General features: G+C 35.7%; 1 long non-coding RNA gene across 2 annotated transcripts in view; it reads left to right on the top strand.

Annotated features, from left to right (window-relative positions):
• The window catches only part of LOC132372425 (uncharacterized), a 32,480-nt gene extending 13,675 nt beyond the window's left edge, over positions 1-18,805 (top strand). For both annotated transcript variants that reach the window (XR_009505188.1, XR_009505187.1), the window contains exons 2-3: positions 18,240-18,346; positions 18,775-18,805. This is a non-coding gene — a long non-coding RNA (uncharacterized LOC132372425). The remainder of the gene's footprint in view (positions 1-18,239; positions 18,347-18,774) is intronic.
• The last annotated feature ends 269 nt before the right edge of the window (positions 18,806-19,074 follow it).

Raw genomic sequence — 19,074 nt, 5'->3', positions numbered from 1 at the left:
TTATACCAAGAGCCAGAAAGGCCTCAAACTGAATGAAAAGATAATAGATGCCAACATTGAAATTATAGAGATGTTAGAATCATCTGTCAAATATTTTAAAGCAGCCATCATAAAAATACTTTAATGAGAAGTTACGAACACACTCGAAACAAATGAAAAAATAAAATTTCTTCAAAGAAATAGAAGATGTGAAAAAGAATTATACAGATGATTTGTTGGAGCAGTGAAACTATTCTGTATGATACTATGTTGGTTGATACTTGTCATTATATCCAAACCCATAGAATGTACAGCATCAAGGGTGAACTGTAAGCTATAGACTTTGGGTAATAACAATGTGTAAATTAGGCTCACCAATTGTAACAAATGTACCACTCTGTGGTGATGATGCTGTGAGGTTGATAGTGGACAAGACTCTGCATGCTGTGTGGTGGCCATGAATATATGGGAACTCTCTGTATTTTCTGCTCAATTTTGCTGTGAATCTAAAATTGCTGTAAAAAAATAAAGTCTGTTAAAAGAATCAAATGTAAAATTTAGAACTAAAAAATAAATTAATTTAAATCAAAACTCAGTGGATAGGCACAAAATCAAAATGTAGACGAAAGAGGAAAGAATTAGTGAAATTGCAGATGGAACAATAGAAATTACCCAATCTGAATAATAGGAAGAAAACAGAACAAGAAACAGCCTTAGGAACTTGTGGGAATATAAGAAAAGATCCAACGTTTTTGTCATTAGAATGTCAAAGGAGAAGAGAAAGGAGGGCTGCAAAAGTATTCCAAGAAATAATGTCTGAAATGTCCCAAATGTGGCAAAAGACATAAACTTAGATTCAACAACGTGAGTAAACTCCAAGGAGTATAAAACCCCCCAAATCCTACCAAGGCACATTAAAGTCAAACTTCCAAACACTAAGGACAAAAATTCTTGAAGGCAGTGAGAGAGAAGTGACACCTTATATATAAGAGGAAAACTATTCCAATGATAGCACATTTCTCATCAGAAATTGTGAAAGCCAGAAGGAAGTGCCACAACAATTTTAACGTGCTGAAAGAAAAGAACTGACAACCAAGAATTCTGTATATAGCAAAAATGCACTTTAAGAATGAAGCGTAAATCAAGACATTCTCATTAAGGAAAACTAACAGAATTTGTCACCAGCAGACCCACTCTAAAATAATGGCTCAAAGAAGTTCTCTAAACTTAAAGGAAACAGAAAGAAGGAATCACAACATCACAAAGGAAGAAAGAATATGATAAGCAAAAATATGAATAATTACAGTAGACTCCCTTCTCTTGGGCTTCTTAAATTATGTTTGATGATTGAGACAAAAATTTAACATGTATCTGGTGTGATTCTAAATATATGTAGAGTAAATATTTAATAAGATTATATTATGAATGGGGAGGGTAAAGAGATATAAAGGAGGATCAGGATTCTGTACTTCATTTGAACTGGTCAAACGATGACACCAGTAGACTATGATAAGTTATGTGTATATAACACCTAGAGCAACCATTTAAAAAATTATATAGAGAGATACACTCAAAAACATTACAAATAAACCAAAATAGAATTCTACAAAATGTTCAAATAACCCACAGGAAGACAATAAAAATGAAACACAAAAACAGAGGACAAGTAGAAAACAAACATAAAAAATGATGGACTTATTCCCTAACATATCAATAATTACATTAAATGTAAATGGTCCAAGGAAACAAATTGAAAGTAATCTTGGCAGAGTGGACTTGAAAACATGACCCAGCTATATGTCTATAAGAAACTCATTTCAAATATAAAGATATAGGCAAATTGAAAGTAAAAGGATGTAAAAATTTATATCACACAAACATTAATCTAAAGAAAGCATATGTGTCTATATTAAAATCAGATAAAGTGGAATTCAGAGAAACAAAACAAAACCCACCAGAGCCAGAGGGATATAATGTAATAATAAAAGGGTCAATCCACCAAGAGGACATATCAATCCTAAATGTTTATGTATCAAATAGCAGAACTGCAAAATATGTGTAGCAAAAACAAATAGAAGGGAAAGGAAAAATAGACAAATCTACAGTTGTAACTGGAAACTTCAGCACCCCTCTTTCAATAATTGATAGAACAACTAGACAGAAAACCAGCAAGGATATAGAAGAAGTCAACAACACCATCAAGCAACAGAATCTTATCAACATTTATAAAACAGTCCTCCCCAAAATAGCAAAATACACATTCTTTTCAAGTGCCCAAGGAACATGTACTAAGATAGACCACATCCTGGGCCATAAAACAAACATTTTTTAAAAAAATATATATTTATTTATTTTTGGCTGTGTTGGGTCTTTGTTTCTGTGCGAGGGCTTTCTCTAGTTGGGGTGAGCGGGGGCCACTCTTCATCACAGTGCGCAGGCCTCTCACTATCGCGGCCTCTGTTGTTGCGGAGCACAGGCTCCAGACGCGCAGGCTCAGTAGTTGTGGCTCATGGGCCCAGCTGCTCCGTGGCATGTGGGATCTTCCCAGACCAGGGCTCGAACCCATGTCCCTTGCATTGGCAGGCAGATTCTCAACCACTGTGCCACCAGGGAAGCCCAAACAAACATTTTTTAAAATTTAAATCATATAGAGGATGTTCTCTTGCCATCATGGAATCAAACTAAAAATCAACAGCAGAAGGAAAACAGGAAAATCTCCAAATGTTTGAAAATTAAACAACGTACTTCATGGTTCTCTTTCAAAAAGGAAACCTGAAAGGAAATAAAAAGAGTGTTGAATTGAAAGAAAATGAAAATATATCAAAGTTTATTGGATATAGCTAAAGCATTGCTAAAAGGGAAACTTATAAAATTAAATAAACATATTAGAAAAGGGGAAGAGCCTCAAATCAATAATCTAAGCTCTCACCTAGAAAAAGAGTGAAGAAAATCCAAAGGAGACAAATGTAAGGAAATATTAAGGATAAGAGCAGAAATCAATGAAATTGGAAACAGAAAGACAGTATAGAAAGTCAATGTAACCATGGGTTTTAAAATTTTTTTTATTTAATTTTAATTTTTTTTATTTTTTAACTTTGGCCACACCATGTGGCTTGTGGGATCTTAGTTCCCCAACCAGGGATCAAACCTGGGTCCACACATTGAAAGCCTGAGTCTTAACCACTGGTGCGCCAGGGAATTCCCCGTGGATATTTTTAAAGATCAATAAAATTGATAAACTTCTAGCAAGACTGATTAAAAAAAAAAAAAAAAGAGAAAAGACACAAATTACCAATATCAAGAATAAAGTAGGCTTCCCTGGTGGCGCAGTGGTTGAGAATCTGCCTGCCAATGCAGGGGACACGGGTTCGAGCCCTGGTCTGGGAAGATCCCACATGCCGCGGAGCAACTACGCCCGTGAGCCACAACTACTGAGCCTGCGCATCTGGAGCCTGTGCTCCGCAACAAGAGAGGCTGCGACAGTGAAAAGCCTGCGCACCGCGATGAAGAGTGGCCCCCGCTCGCTGCAACTAGAGAAAGCCCTCGCACAGAAACGAAGACCCAACACAGCCAAAAATAAATAAATTAATTAATTAATTTAAAAAAAAATAAAAAAAAAAGTAAAAAAAAAAAAAAATAAAATAAATAAATAAAAAATAAAAAAAAAAAAAAAAAAAAAAAGAATAAAGTAGGGTTAGCACTACAGACTGCACACACTAGAATCATGGTAAGGGAACAAACTCTATACACATGAACTTGACAATTTAAATGAAATGGGTCAATTCCTCAAAAAGTACAAACTACCACAAATTATCCGAAATGAAATAGATAACGCTAATAGACCTATAACTATTTTTATAAATTTATTTATTTTATTTATTTATTTTTGACTGCGTTGGGTCTTTGTTGCTGCGTGCAGGCTTTCTCTAGCTGTGGCAAGCAGGGGCTACGCTTCGTTGCGGTGCATGGGCTTCTCATTGTGGTGGCTTCTCTCATTGCAGTGCACGGGCTCTAGGTGCGCAGGCTTCAGTAGTTGTGGTGTGTGGGCTCAGTAGTTGTGGCTCACGGGCTCTAGAGTGCAGCCTCAGTAGTTGTGGTGCATGGGCTTAGTTGCTCTGCAGCATGTGGGATCTTCCCAGACCAGGGCTGAAACCTGTGTCCCCTGCATTGGCAGGCAGATTCTTAACCACTGCGCCATCAGGGAAGCCCAGAACTATAACTCTTAAGGAAATTGAATTTACAATTTAAAAAAGTCCCCCAAAAGAAATATATCCAGGCCCAGATGGTTTCACTCAAGAATTATACAAAACATTAAAAGAATTAATACCAATTCTAAACAATCTCTTCTAGATAATGGAAGAGAAGGAAATACTTCTTGACTTATTTTATAAGCCTAATATTATCCTGAGAAAGAAAGAAAGAAATGGAGAAAGGAAGGAGGGAGAGAAGGAGGGAAAGGAGGGAAGAAAGAAAGGAAGGAAGGAAGGAAGAAAAGGAAGAAAGGAAGAAAGAAAATTGCAGACCAATATCCCTCATGAATATAGAGGCAAAGTTCCTTATCAAAATATTAGCAAATATAATTCAACAATATAGAAGAAGAATTCTATGTAATTAATTAGGTATATTCCAAGGAAACAAGGATGGTTCAATATTTGAAAATTAATGTAATCTATCATATCAACAGAAAATTGCATAATATTATTAATAGATGCAAAAAAAATCATTTGACAATATTCAAGATCCATTATGATAAAAATTCTCAGAAAATAAGGAATAAAAGGAAACTTCCTCAATTTGACAAAAATCATCTACAACAAAACTATAGTTAACATTACACTTGATGATGAAATACTGAATTCTCCCCTTCTCTTCCCCAAGACTGAAAACAAAGCAAGGTCAAAGTTACACTATTCAAAATCAATATTAATTGTATTTCTATGTACTAGTAATGAATACATGGACACCAAAATTTTAAATATAACACCATTTCTAATCACTCAAAAAATGAAATACTTTGAAATCTAACAAAGCACATATATTACTTGTATGCTGAAAACTAGAAAACTCTGGAGAAAGAAATCAAATACAATCCAAATAAATGGAGATACACGTTCATGGACTGGAATATGCAACATAGTAAAAACGTCAGTTCTTCCAAAGTTGGTATACAGGATTAGTGCAATTTGTATCAAAATAGTGGCAAGATTTTTTGAAGGCATAAACAATATTATCTTAAAATTTATGTGGAAAGACACAGGAACTAGAACAGCTAAAACAATTTTGAAAAAGAAGAAAAGTAGGAAGAATCAGTCTACCTGATTTCAAGACTTATTATATAGGTACAGTCATAAAGACTTTGTTAAAGGCAGAAAGATAAATCTATACATCTATACAAGTGAACAGAGAATCCAAAACTAAATCTTCACAAATATGATTCTTTTTAACATCTTTATTGAGGTATAATTGCTTTACATGGTTGTGTTAGTTGCTGCTGTATAACAAAGTGAATCAGCTATACGTACACATATATCTCCATATCCCCTCCCTCTTGCGTCTCCCTCCCACCCTCCCTATCCCACCCCTCTAGGTGGTCACAGAGCACCGAGCTGATCTCCCTGTGCTATGCAGCTGCTTCCCACTAGCTACCTATTTTACATTTGGTAGTGTATATATGTTCATGCCACTCTCTCACTTTGTCTCAGCTTACCCTTCCCCCTCCCCATGTCCTCAAGTCCATTCTCTACATCTGCATCTTTATTCCTGTCCTGCCCCTAGGTTCTTCAGAACCCTTTTTTTTTTTTAAGATTCCATATATATTTGTTAGCATACAGTATTTGTTTTTCTCTTTCTGCAAAAGCAATGCAATGGAGGAAAGATAGCCTTTCAACAAATGATACTGAAACAATTGGACATCCATAGCCAAATAAAGGAATGAATGAATGAGTGAATGAATGAATAACGACCCTCCATCTCAGTCTCACTTAAAATAATTAACTCAAAATAGATTATAGACTTAAATGTAAATTTAAAACTATAAAACTATTTTTTAAAAGTAGGGGAAAACCTTTGGGATCTAAGGCTAAGCAAAGAAATCTTAGACTTGGCACAAAAGCATTATCCATAAAAGAGTTCCATAAACTGGACTTAAAACTAAAAACTCTTTTTCTGTGAAAGACCCTTTGAAAAGAGGATGAAAAAATAAACTACAGACTGGGGAAAATGTTTGCAAACCACATATTGGACAGAAGAGTAATATGTAAAAATATATAAAGAACTAGCAAAATTCCACTGTAAAAGAATAGACAATCATGGGCAAAAGACATAAACATACATATCACCAAAGGAGATATGCAAATGACAAATATGCACATGAAAAGATGTTCAACATCAATACCTATTAGGCAGATGAAAATTAAAACCACAATGAGCTATCACTATACACCAGTTAGCATGGCTAAAATTAAAAATAGTGACCACACTAACATTCTCTGCTCATGAGAATGCAGAGAAACTGATCACTAATAGGTTGCTAGTGGGAATTTAGTGGTACAGCACTCTAGAAAACAGCTTGGCAGTTTCTTACAAAACTAAATATGCAGCTACCATGCTGCCCAGCAATTGTACTCACTAGCATTTATCCCAGAGAAATGAACATTTATATCCACAGAAAAACCTGTACATGATTGTCCACAGAAGCTTTATTTGTAACAGTCCAAAACTGGAACAACCCAGATGTCTTTAAATGAATGAACAGCTAAACAAACTATAGTACATCTATACCATGGAATACTACTCAGCAATAAAAAAGAATAAACTACTAAGGTACACAACAACCTGAGGAATTTCCATAGAATTATACTGAGTGAAAAAAAGCCAATCCCCAAAGGTTATATACTGTGTATTTCCATTTATATAACATTTTTGAAAGAAGTATATAGAAATTGAGAACATATCAGTCAGTGGTTGCTAGAGGTTCTCATGGGGATGGCAGGAGGGAAATGGGTATGGCTATGAAAGAACAACTTGAGAGATTCTTCACTCTGTCAGTGTCAATATCCTGGTTGTGATATTGTACCATAGTTTTGCAAGATGTTACCATTAGGTAAACTGGGTAAAGGATCCATGGGATCTCTCTGTTATTTCTTAGAATTGTATGTAAGTCTTCAATTACCTCAAAATAAAAAGTCTAATTTTAAAAAATAAAGTAAGAACATTTTAAAAATGTTTCTGATTAGTAATACCCCTTAGACAACTGATAAAAGCAAGTGCAAAATAGTCCCTGGGTTAACACATTTAACACATAAACCTCAAAAAAGTTACAGAGATAAATTTCCCCCCAAAATGAGATGCCACTAGAAAACACTACCACACACAAACAACTACATAAACAAGTGTCAGAAGAAACAATGGCAGAATCAGGCCGCAGAGTTTGCAGATATTGGATTTAACAGTTACAGAGCATGCAATAAGTGAATTTATTATGTTAAAAAAAAGAGATTTGAAACCATTATTAAAAAGATAAACTTCCAAAACGTATTTAGTAGATTAGAAAACAGGTAAAATTTATTTAGAAATTAAAGATACAGCTCCTAAATTTAAATTCTTAATGGGCAGGTTAAGCATCTTCTTTGGCATAGCTGAAAAAAAAGTTGGAGAGCTGGGAGATAAATCTGAAGAAATGATCCAGAATGCAGAACAGATAGGGAAAAATAAAACACTATGAGAGAGGTATAAAGAAACATAGAAGGTAAAGTGAGAAGGTACATCTCTGTCTAATAGAACTTTCAAAAGGCAAGAAGAGAAAGAATGAGAATGAGGCAGTAGTTGAAGAGCTAGTAGTTGGCACTATCCAGAAGTGATCAAAGAAACCAATCCTCATAATCAGGAATATCAATAAATCCCAAATAGAAAAATAAAAATAAATATCAACCTAGAAACTTTTTGGTAGAACTGTAGAAGCCAGAAGACAAGAAGACTTTAAAAACCTCTAGAAAGAAAAGACAAAGGATTCATGATTAGACAGATGACTTCTTAACAGGAACAATGGAAGCCAGAAGACTGCAGAATATATCTTCAAAGTACTGTCACCCTAAAATTGTATAGCTGTTGAAAAATGTCTTTAAACTTATAAAACAATTCTTAATTTAACTCCTAATAAGAGCAATGTAATTAGAAATCTGAAATATCATTTCTCACCTATTAAGTAACCCAAAGTCTAAAAGTTTAACAACACATTCTGTATGAGGGGCTGTGAAGAACCAGGTAGTCTCACATATTAGTGGTGGGAGTGCCTCACATGAAAGGCCAAAGTGGGTAAATCTAGCAATATACACAAAAACTATAGCTTACATTTACTCCTTGACCCAAATATCTCCCTTTTGGGAATCTATTTCTCAGATACAATTATCCAGCTATAAAATAATGTATACATTATTACAAATTACCCATTTTAGCAATATTTGTAGCCAAGGATTGGGGAAAATTCATGTTCAATAAAATGAGACTGCCTAAATAAACAATAAAAAATCTACATGATGAAATATTATGCAGTTATTTAAAAAATAAGAATGAAGATCTCTATGTACAGGTCTGAGCATGGTTCTAAGATTTTTGTCATTAAATGATGCCAGTAGACAAGAAAAAAGGTTAAAAAAGAATATATATTCATCTATGCTTTTAAAAAGCTGGAATGATTAAAGCAAAATTAAAAATTGTTACCTACATAAGGTTGGTAGAACAGAATAGAGGGGACAACAATTAGAATTAAATTGTGTAGATCATTTTTATATTTGATTGTTTCTTACTGATTTGTAGGTGTCTTAAGGTAATCTGCACATGTTAACCCTTCGACAGTTATTCATGCTACAATTATTTTCACTCTTTTTTATAGTGCACTTGATGAATAGAAGTTCTTAATTCTAGTGTAGGAGAAAAAAACTAGCTTTCCCGTTGTGATTTTCACTTTTTTGTGTTGTTTTTAAAAATCTCACCCTCCCTAAATATTCAAGAACAGATTATTTCAACCTTATATTCAGTACAAACTCTTCCAAAGAATAAAAAAAAAGAAACAGTACTCCTCAATTCATGTTATGAGATTGACACCAAAACCTGGCAAAGGCAGTACTTTCTCATGAAGATAAATTACAGACCAATACCACTCAAAACATAGATGCAAAAATCCAAATGAAATAATAGCAAACCAAATCTAGCAATGTATAAATAAGAAATAAATATATATCATGACCAAATTGGGTTTATTTCAGGATTCAACTATTCCAGGAAGAGTTCAATATGATAAATATAATATTTTTCATGAGGAAATTAATGATATAATTTCCTCATGAAAAAATAAAAGTAGAAAAAACATTTGATCATCTCAATAGATAAAGAAGACAATACAACTAAAACATCGTTTATGATTAGAAACTTGGGAACCTAGAAATAGAAGGAAATGTCATTAACATGATAAAAGAATCAAAAATAAAATTAAAACTAAATTCCTACAGTGAATTTCATACGTAATGGTGAAACGTTAAAAATCATTATCTTTAAAATAGGAAATACAACAAGATATGTACTGCTAGGTGAAAACAGTAAGTAAGAAAGGAGAGAAAATAAGTGTATAAAAACTATGTTACCAACCCACCTAGGCAAACTAAGATGCACAATCTTCCGAGATCTATTAGGGACAATACAATAAAAAGAGAAAAAAATCATTTAGTAAATGATGTGCTTTCATATATAAAAAACTTTCATCTACAAACTATTAGTATGTAATAAAAGAACTTAGCAAGGTTGCCAATACAAGATGAATACAAAAAAATTTAAATTTCTATCCATAAACATAAGAGATTTTAAAAACACAACTTACAATTTACTTGCAATAACAGCAAACATATATAAATATATAGTAGTTATGAATAATTCTAATAGTGTACAGTATACTTATGTTGAAAATAGTAAAACTTCATTTAGATGCATCAATAAAGGTGTAAGTAAAGGGACCGAGCATGTTCCTGAATAAGAAGACTCAGTATACTAAAGATGTCTAATACCCCAAATTGACCGTGTTCATAGATATTAACCTTTACACACACTATGCTCTAAAAATGCTGTGGAAGAAATTACTTTTTTTAGAAGAAGAATATTTTAAGTGCCTTTCTAACTTCATCTATATCCTAAAATATTTTGCATTCCATCCAAGTGTAATAATGGGAAGGGGAAAATAAAAGAATACAAGTTCTATATTGGTGTGGAGAGAATATTAAAGTTGATTATAAACTACGAAAAATGTCAGGAGTTAATAGTCATTGGGAAATTAATATTGAAAAACTATTATAAACCACCTTATAATGCTTTGTGCTTTTCAAATTACTGCAATGTCTACTTTTTCTTTTAATTCCTCAATGTCTTTTTTTTAAAATTATTTTTTTTTTTTTAATTTATTTTGGCTGCGTCGGGTCTTCGTTGCCGTGCGCGGGCTTCTCATTGCGGTGGCTTCTCTTGTTGTGGAGCGCAGGCTCAGTAGTTGTGGCGCACGGGCTTAGTTGCTCCGTGGCATGTGGGATCTTCCTGGATCAGGGATCGAAGCCGTGTCCCCTGCCTTGGCAGGCGGATTCTCAACCACTGTGCCACCTGGGAAGCCCCCTCAAGGTCTTTTTAAATATTTATTAAATTTTGACTGCACAGTTCTAGGAGATGGAGATACAGAAATGAATAAGACATCTCAATTCCTTGAATTCCTACACCTTATGTTCTAATGGGGGAGGCAAATTAATTAATAAACAAGGTAATATCAAATGATGATAACTTTTATAAAGAAAATAAAGCAGAGTAACATAATAGAGAATGACTAGGGGAGCGAGGTGTCTTTTAAACTGGTTAATCACAAGAAGTGTCTTTAGGAGGTGCCATTTGAGCTGAAATCTGATAACAATAAAGATACCAGTGGCAGAGAGTTCCCAGCAGAGGGAACAGTTGATGCAGATGTCCTTAAGTGAGTGGAACTTAGCAAGGCAGAGCAGGATAGATGAGGAGACATGAAACTTGGCAAGACAATTACCATGTAAAACAGTGGTTCTCAAAGTGTGGTCCGTGGACTCCTTGGGTAAAGGTCCCCAAGACACTTTAAAGGGTCACAGAGTCAAACTATTTTCAAAAGAATACTAACATTTTATTTGCCTTTTTCTCTTTGTTGACATTAGTGTTAATAGTTCAGAAGCAATGGTGGGTAAAACTACTATAACCTCAGCACATCAAGGTAGTGATACCCAGACTATACTAGTATTCATTATATTCTTCATCCATCACATATCATTTGCATAACTGAGTTACAAGCTGACCTAGTCACCTTTTTACGGAAACCATTTTTACTTGAAAGACAAATGATGGTTATTCAGATTTGAATGTTTGCAGACATTTTCTCAAAAAGTAAGCCAAGTGAGACTGTCACTTCAAGGAACACAACTGACAGTATTTGTTACCGATGATAAAAAGTCATGCATACAAGTAAAAATTAAAATTTTGGAAAACTTGTATCTGCTACCATGAGCTTGACATCTTCTTGATACTTGACTTTTGTAATGAGACCAACAGTGATAGGACAAATGCGATATTTTGATATTGTATCATGCAATGTGTTAAAATTTGAAAGATCTGCAGAACTCAATGAAACAGTATTTTCCAAATTAACTGATTCATGATGTTAAAAATCATGCATGTGTGAAAGACTCAATCAATAATAGTGCATGATAGATATATAGATTTTAATATATCAGGGTATGAAATTTCCTTGATATGGTTCCAGATCTCAAATTTCAACTAACCTTTCAGAAACTATCACTTGTCAAGTTTGGGTATAAAATCAAAGGATATCTGAAAAGGTTATGAAAATACCCCCCCCACCTTTTTCAGCTGCATATCTATGTGAGGCCAGATTTTCTTCATATACTTCAACCAAAACAACAAATTAAAACAGATTGAATGCAGAAGTAAATATAAGAATCCAGCTGTCTTTTATTAAAGAGACATCAAGGAGATCTGCAAATATGCAAAACAAAATCACTCTACACATCAGCTTTTATTTTAAGAAAATACAGATGTTTTTCATAAAAATATATATTTATTGAAGTATAATTGATTTACAGTATTGTGTTATTTCAGGTGTACAGCAAAGTAATTCAATTATATATATTGTTTTTCAAATTCTTTTCATTATAGGTTATTACAAGATATTGAATATAGTTCCCTGTGCTATACAGTAAATTCTTGCTTATCTATTGCATATGTAGTAGTTTGTAATCCTATATTCCTAATTTATCCCTTCCCCTTTCCCCTTTGGTAACTGTAAGTTTGTTTTCTATGTCTGTGTGTCTGTTTCTGTTTTGTATATAGATTCATTTGTGTTATTTTTAAGATTCCACATATAAGTTATATCATATAATATTTGTTTTTCTCTGTCTGACTAACTTCACTTAGTATGATATCCTCTAGTTCCATCCATGTTGCTGCAAATGGCAATATTTCATTCTTTTTTATGGCTGAGTAATATTCCATCTTCTTAAACCAATCATCTGTCGATGGGCACTTGAGTTGTTTCCCTGTCTTGGATATCGCAGACAGTGCTGCTATGAACATTGGAGTGCATGTATCTTTTCGACTTAGAGTCTTCATCTTTTCCGGACATGTGCCCAGGAGTGGGATTGCTGGATCATATGGTAGCTCTAGTTTTAGTTTTTTTAAGGAACTCCCATACCGTTTTCCATAGTGGCTACACCAACAAAAAAATGTATTTATGTTAACATGTCATGGGTTTAACATTATTATTTAAAATAAATAATTTTTAAAGTAAATTTATTTTATTTATTTATTTTTGTCTGGGTTGGGTCTTCGTTGCTATGCACAGGCTTTCTCTAGTTGCAGCGGGCGGGGGCTACTCTTCGTTGCGGTGCACGGACTTCTCATTGTGGTGGCTTCTCTTGTTGCAGAGCACGGGCTCTAGGCACATGGGCTTCAGTAGTTGTGGCATGCAGGCTCAGCTGTTGTGGCTCGCGGCTCTAGAGCACAGGCTCAGTAGTTGTGGTGCACAGGCTTAGTTGCTCCGCGGCCTGTGGGATCTTCCCAGACCAAGGCTCGAACCCATGTCCCCTGCATTGGCAGGCGGATTCTTAACCACTGCACCACCGGGGAAGCCCTCTTTTATTTTCAATATAATAAGTATCAGTAGTTAAAACCCCATAAACAAAAGCTCTTAGGGTCCTCAGTAATTTTTAAGAAGGGGTCCTGAGATCCAAAAGTTTAAGAACTGGAGATGTAAATTTATGAATTCAGGTTCTGTTGAGAGACAGTACAATGTACTGCTTAAGAACACAGACTCTAGAGCTAGATTGCTTAGGTTTGAATCCCAGAACCAACACTCAGCATGTGTATGACCTCAGACAAATTACTTAATCAGTCTTGCCTAAGTTTCCCCATCTGAAAAACAAGAATAATAATGAAACTGATATCATAGATTTTTGTGATGATTAAGTTAATTTATATAAATCACTTAGTTTATGTTTGGCTCTTGGTAAATACTATACGTGGTCATTATTATTATAATAAATATAACAGCAAGCCACTGAGAGTTTTAGGAAGCAGTAATACATAATCTGATTTAGTAGTTTTTAAAAAAAATCTGCTGGCTGTTGTGTAGGAGATGGATTTTAAGAGGACAGAAGCCGAAGTAGGGAGACAAGTTAGGAGGCTCTGACAGTATCTCAGACAAGAGATGATGGTTTGGACTAGGGTGGTAATAATGGAGAGGGAAGGAGTGAACCTTTTTGGGAAATATTGTGGCAGCAGAGCTGATAGAATTTGCATACCCTATTGGATGTGGAAGATGAAGGAAAGATAGAAATCAAGGATGACTATTAGGATTTTGATTGAATAGGGTAGATGAGGATTCCATTTCCTGGGATGGTGAAGACTGGAAGAGGAACATGATACAGGGTGATGCAATCTAGAGTTCTGTTCTAGACATGCCATGTTTGAGGCTTCTATTCCACATCCCTGTAGAAATATCAAGACAGATATTTGAATCTGGAGTTAGTTCAGGAAGAGTTCAGGGTTCAAGATGTAAACTTAAGTTCAGTCACCTTCTAGAGATTATATAAAGCTATGGATGAGATTTCTTAGGATGAAAGTGTAGACATTGAAAGATAACAGGCTATGCAACCCAAAAAAACATGCCCCTTTGGTATATTGATTATTTTGAGCTGTAGTCACTTGAAAAACAGCAAATACAAGGAGAGGCTTTCTCTGAACTCCTTTTATCTGCCTAAAGACAGATCCTCAAAAGGAGTTCAATTGTCATAAATCCCCTCCCTGTGAGTTTCATCAACTAGGGAAAGTTGACTCTTGTCACAGGAGAGGAGAATAACAGTGGACACCACAGCCAGACAGACTGTGTCACAAACTAACATACTTCCCATCTATTCGTCTAAAGGTCCGTTCATCTTTCCTAAAAATCATTTATTCTCTCCAAGAGGTCTACCTCCCTCTTCCCCTTTCCCTATTAAGATGGTATTTAAGCCTGAATTCTAAGCCATTTTATAAGTTACTCATTTTTCCCTGGGAATCTACCCCATATACATAAACTATACATGTTTTGTTTTGTATTTGGGGGAGGGAAGATTTGAACATATACTTTATTATTTATTTATTTACTTGTTTTTAACTCTTCCAACAGGTTTTGTTGTATTTTTTCTTCCAGTTTTTTTGAAATATAATTGACATACAGCACTGTATAAGTTTAAGTTGTACAGCTTAATGACGACTTACATAGACCATGATATTATTATCACAATAGGTTTAGTGAACATCTGTCATCTCATATAGATACAATGTTAAAGAAATGGAAAAAAATATTTCTTCCTGTGATGAGAACTCTTAGGATTTGTTCTCTTAACAACTTTCATATGTATGTATAACATACAGCAGTGTTAGTTTTGTGTATGGTGTGTACATTACATCCCTGGGACTTATTTATCTTATAACTGGAGATTTGTACCTTTTGACTGCTCTCATCTAACCCTCTCACACACACCCCACCCTCCAGTAACCACAAATCTGATCTCTTTTCCTATGAGTTTGTTTGTTTTTGAAATATAATTGACCTCCAACACTATGTTATTTCCTGTTACACAACATAGTGATTCAATATTTCTGTACATTTCAAAGTGATCCCCATGATAAATCTAGCTATGATCTGTCACCATACAAAGATATTACATAGTTATCGGCTATATTCCCCACACAGTACATATCATGTCCATGAATCATGTATTTTGCAACTGGAAATTTGTACCTCTTATCTCCCTCACGTATACATATTAATAACCTTCTGTTTGTTTTTCTCATGTTAATCTGTCCTTTATTACAAGGGTCTCAGCTAAGAACTCAGAAGAGTAGAGGGAAAATTATTTCTCTCCCCTGCCCCCAACAGCAAGTACTGGGACAGTTCATTTTTATAACTTTTTTCATAAAAGCTAACTAAACAAAATGCCTTGTGTGGCACAAAATCATATCCTTATAAATTAAACACTTTCAAGGTTTTGCCATTTTCCCTTCACCTGTTTTGCTTTCCTATGTCTATTATCCCTTTATACTCTTTTACACCATTATGTGTCAAATTTTATTTCCCTCCAAATTTCCTCACTCTGCTTCCATAAACTACTTCTTTGTTATTTAAGTTCGTCTAATTCGTTACCCTCCAGATGTTTCACCACCTGCCCTCCTCACCAGCTCCCAGCCCCCAGTCTCAATTAATAAGCTCAGAGTGGAGAAAGCTAGGCTTGTGGAATGTGGCAAAACCAATCCAAATTCTGGCTCTGCTACTTACCACCCAAGTGGCCTTGGACCCAAATGTTACCAACCAGGGTTCTTGGCCTTCCTTAATCAATAGAAATTGATCACAGGCCAGACAGGAAGTTCAGGCAAGGCTTTATTGGGGCTCCTGCTGCAGCAGGGGGGAGCGAGAACAAGTAACAGTCCCTTGCTAGCTCGCTTCCCTGAGAGGATGGGGCGAGCTGGTTCCTTATATGGGGTGAGGGTAGAGGTGTGTCCAGGGGTCGGGCTGGAGGGTTGGCTTAGGTGTCTGCCCACCCCTTTGTGGTGCTGAGTTCAGGGGAGCATGCGAAGGGCCTTCCTGAGACAGACCCCTCCCCTCAGGTTCTCTTCTTTAGCTCCTCTCTGAAGTACCTAGGTAACAGTATCTGATGCACATTTCCTGAGTTGTTTTACAGATGCTAAACTCCCCACCAAATGGAAGAAGTTAACTACTTGATGACCATGAGCACTCAGACTTATTGGAGCCCGAGGACTGATAATGTTAACCCTTGTGACCCTGCCCTGTTACCTCACCCTGTCAACCAGTCAGAGAATTGCATGAGCTGATCACAACCCTGCGACTCCCCTCCCTCACCTGGTCTTTAAAAATGCCTCCCTGAAACCCACTGGGGAGTTTGCATTTTTAGAGCATTAGCTGCCCCAGACTCCTTGTCTGGTGCCTTACAATACACAGTGCACTTTCCTTCATCACAACCCAGTAGGTTGACTTTATGTGCAGGCAAGCAGACCCAAGTTTGGTTCGGTAGCAAAATCCAAACTTCCAGTATCATTGTTATCATTCCTGCTGATTTCACGTGTGTGTTTCAAACTACCCTTGCAACTTTCTAAATTTATGTCAAGAATTCTCACTAGCCTCTACATTCACATCCTCAATATAATTGTATATTCTTTCCCGACAAATTTACAGCTTTGTACTTTGTTTTGTTGACTCTTGGCCTCCATTTGTCTGATAAACACCTGAAGTTAAATACTCTCTCCTTTTATTTCACAGGGATGCTGTGGGTGTCAGCTGTAAATGGGCTTGGTTTCTTTCTCACAGTCTATTTTACGTCCTTACCTATCAGGGACAGTCTATCACTGTCTAGACCTCTGAGCGTTCTGAAAGCCTATAAAGGTGTTTGAGACCTAAAAGAAAGAAGTGTTGGCTCCAAATACAAAAAAGATAACTACAAAATCAAAACTGATAGCAAAACTATAAAACTCCTTTCAATTTTTTACAGAAAAAATTTTTTACAGAAAAATGATACATATCAAATGTATTAAATGTGGTCTCATCTAATACATTTGATATGATGTGTCTTTGGGCGACCAGTTTCTGCAATCTTGAAGCATTAATAAGACTTTTCTCCCCTTGATCTTCTTATCCCTTTCCATCTAATCCTATTTCATCAGGCATTTGTTCCTCCTTCAAATAATTTTGCCAAGTTTTAAGCATTCGACAAATTCGTTTTTCCTAATCTCATACATAAGGTGAAAAGGAATATCTACCACTCTACATTTCAGAACTTCTTTCTTTCAAATATATCCTGCTGATTCACTGTTAAATATAAAGAAGTATATCTAAATAAATGTAGTTTAAATTTTTGTTCCTGTGGTAGATTCCAAATACTTGTCTGAGGGACAATTTTTTAATCACATCTAGCCACATAATTATTTCTTGAATACAACTGAAATTTCTTTCCATTACTATTCTTTTCTAATAAAGTGAAGTTGTCATATACTTTGCTTTTTCAATTCAATTAATTTCAATTAAATAAACGTTCAATTAAAGTTAGAGAAGATATACCTACTACACACAAAAGTAGCACAAAGGAAGGAGCAATTGATTCTGCCGTTTAGAGGAGGGCATCAAGGAATAACAATAACTAACTAGGTGCCAGGAACTTTATAATACCATTTTCTGCTTTAATTAAACCAAACTTCCTTGTGCTAGAATCTGCGAAGTTCACGCAACAATAGTAACTTAATTTTCACTTGCTGGTGCTCCTGTGAATATATCTAGAAGTTGCTAGGCATGTCTTGAATATTGTCCAATAAGTCTGTTTGTCCCGGGAACTGATGTGGGCCCACTGAGCATGAGGGTCTCCAGTGGGTTCTGCCACCTGGTGAGTGCAATTTGCTCACACATTGAAGTCCCCCACTGGGTGCTACCACAGCTCCAGCAATCCCGACAACCACCATGGAGGACTCTCAAAGTGCCAGAGCAGGCTGCCAATTTTTGATCAAGTGAAGTACGACATCCCTCTTCTTTATGTGTTAGAACCTGTTAGAGTGGCCCTAGGCAATTATCTATGACTTAATATTCTACTGAGTTCTTTATCAGGTTGTTCTTCCAGTTTTTTATTCCAGGTCTTTTTCTCTTTTGAACTAAGGTCTGCATGTATGGACTGGATTGGAGACAGGCTTGAATAATATGGCAGCTATTGTTTGGCTGTTTCCCTGGGAATGAATCACCTATGGTGTGACTCTTCAACCCCAGGTGAGTGTTGTTTGGGCAAATCCCATCAATCATCTGGCACACCTACCCACATCCAAACTCCAACAAGGGTCACAGCTCAGGTTTACTGGCTAGAATAGAAATTAAATTTGTCTTACGAATAAGAAAACTAAAGATCAGCAAATGTAGGTAATCTGCTCGAGTTCATATGCTTAACAAACAGCTGAAACATGATTCAAATCCAGCTTCAAGTTTTGTGGGTCTTGGTGTTTTGCTTAAGAATATTGAACTGCCTCCTGAAACTCAAAGATGCTCTTCTTTACCTCAACATATACAATTCTGTTCTTTAAATGCTTGCCTTACCTTTCCAACTTTGTAAAGAAGCATCAATAAACAAAACTGGTAATTACTCTGTTCGTAAGGAGTTTACACTTCAGGGGACTGATAACTTTTTTTCCTTCTTTCCCAAGCTATTATTTTAACCCGTATAACTAGGAGGAAGTAATCCTTCAGCTGCCTTGGCGTGGTGGGGAAGAGTAATGTCCAGCTTCTCTACAGGAGAATACAGAGTTCCTTTTTCAGGATTGACGTATCAACCCAACCAACCACTCTTTGGCAGCCTACGGCCTGTTTCCTTCCGTGTGTTGGAGGTAAGAGAAAACAAACAAAGCTGTTTCCAGAGCATGGAGAACTTTATTGCAGCTGAGATGCATTACTACTGTCTCCAGCACATATTTCCCTAAGTAGGTAAAACTAGCCACCTGGACAGA

This window comes from Balaenoptera ricei, chromosome 10 (assembly GCF_028023285.1).
Source record: "Balaenoptera ricei isolate mBalRic1 chromosome 10, mBalRic1.hap2, whole genome shotgun sequence".
NCBI lineage: Eukaryota > Metazoa > Chordata > Mammalia > Artiodactyla > Balaenopteridae > Balaenoptera > Balaenoptera ricei.
The sequence above is the reverse complement of the archived record's forward strand: the minus strand, read 5'-3'. Positions and strand labels throughout refer to the sequence as shown.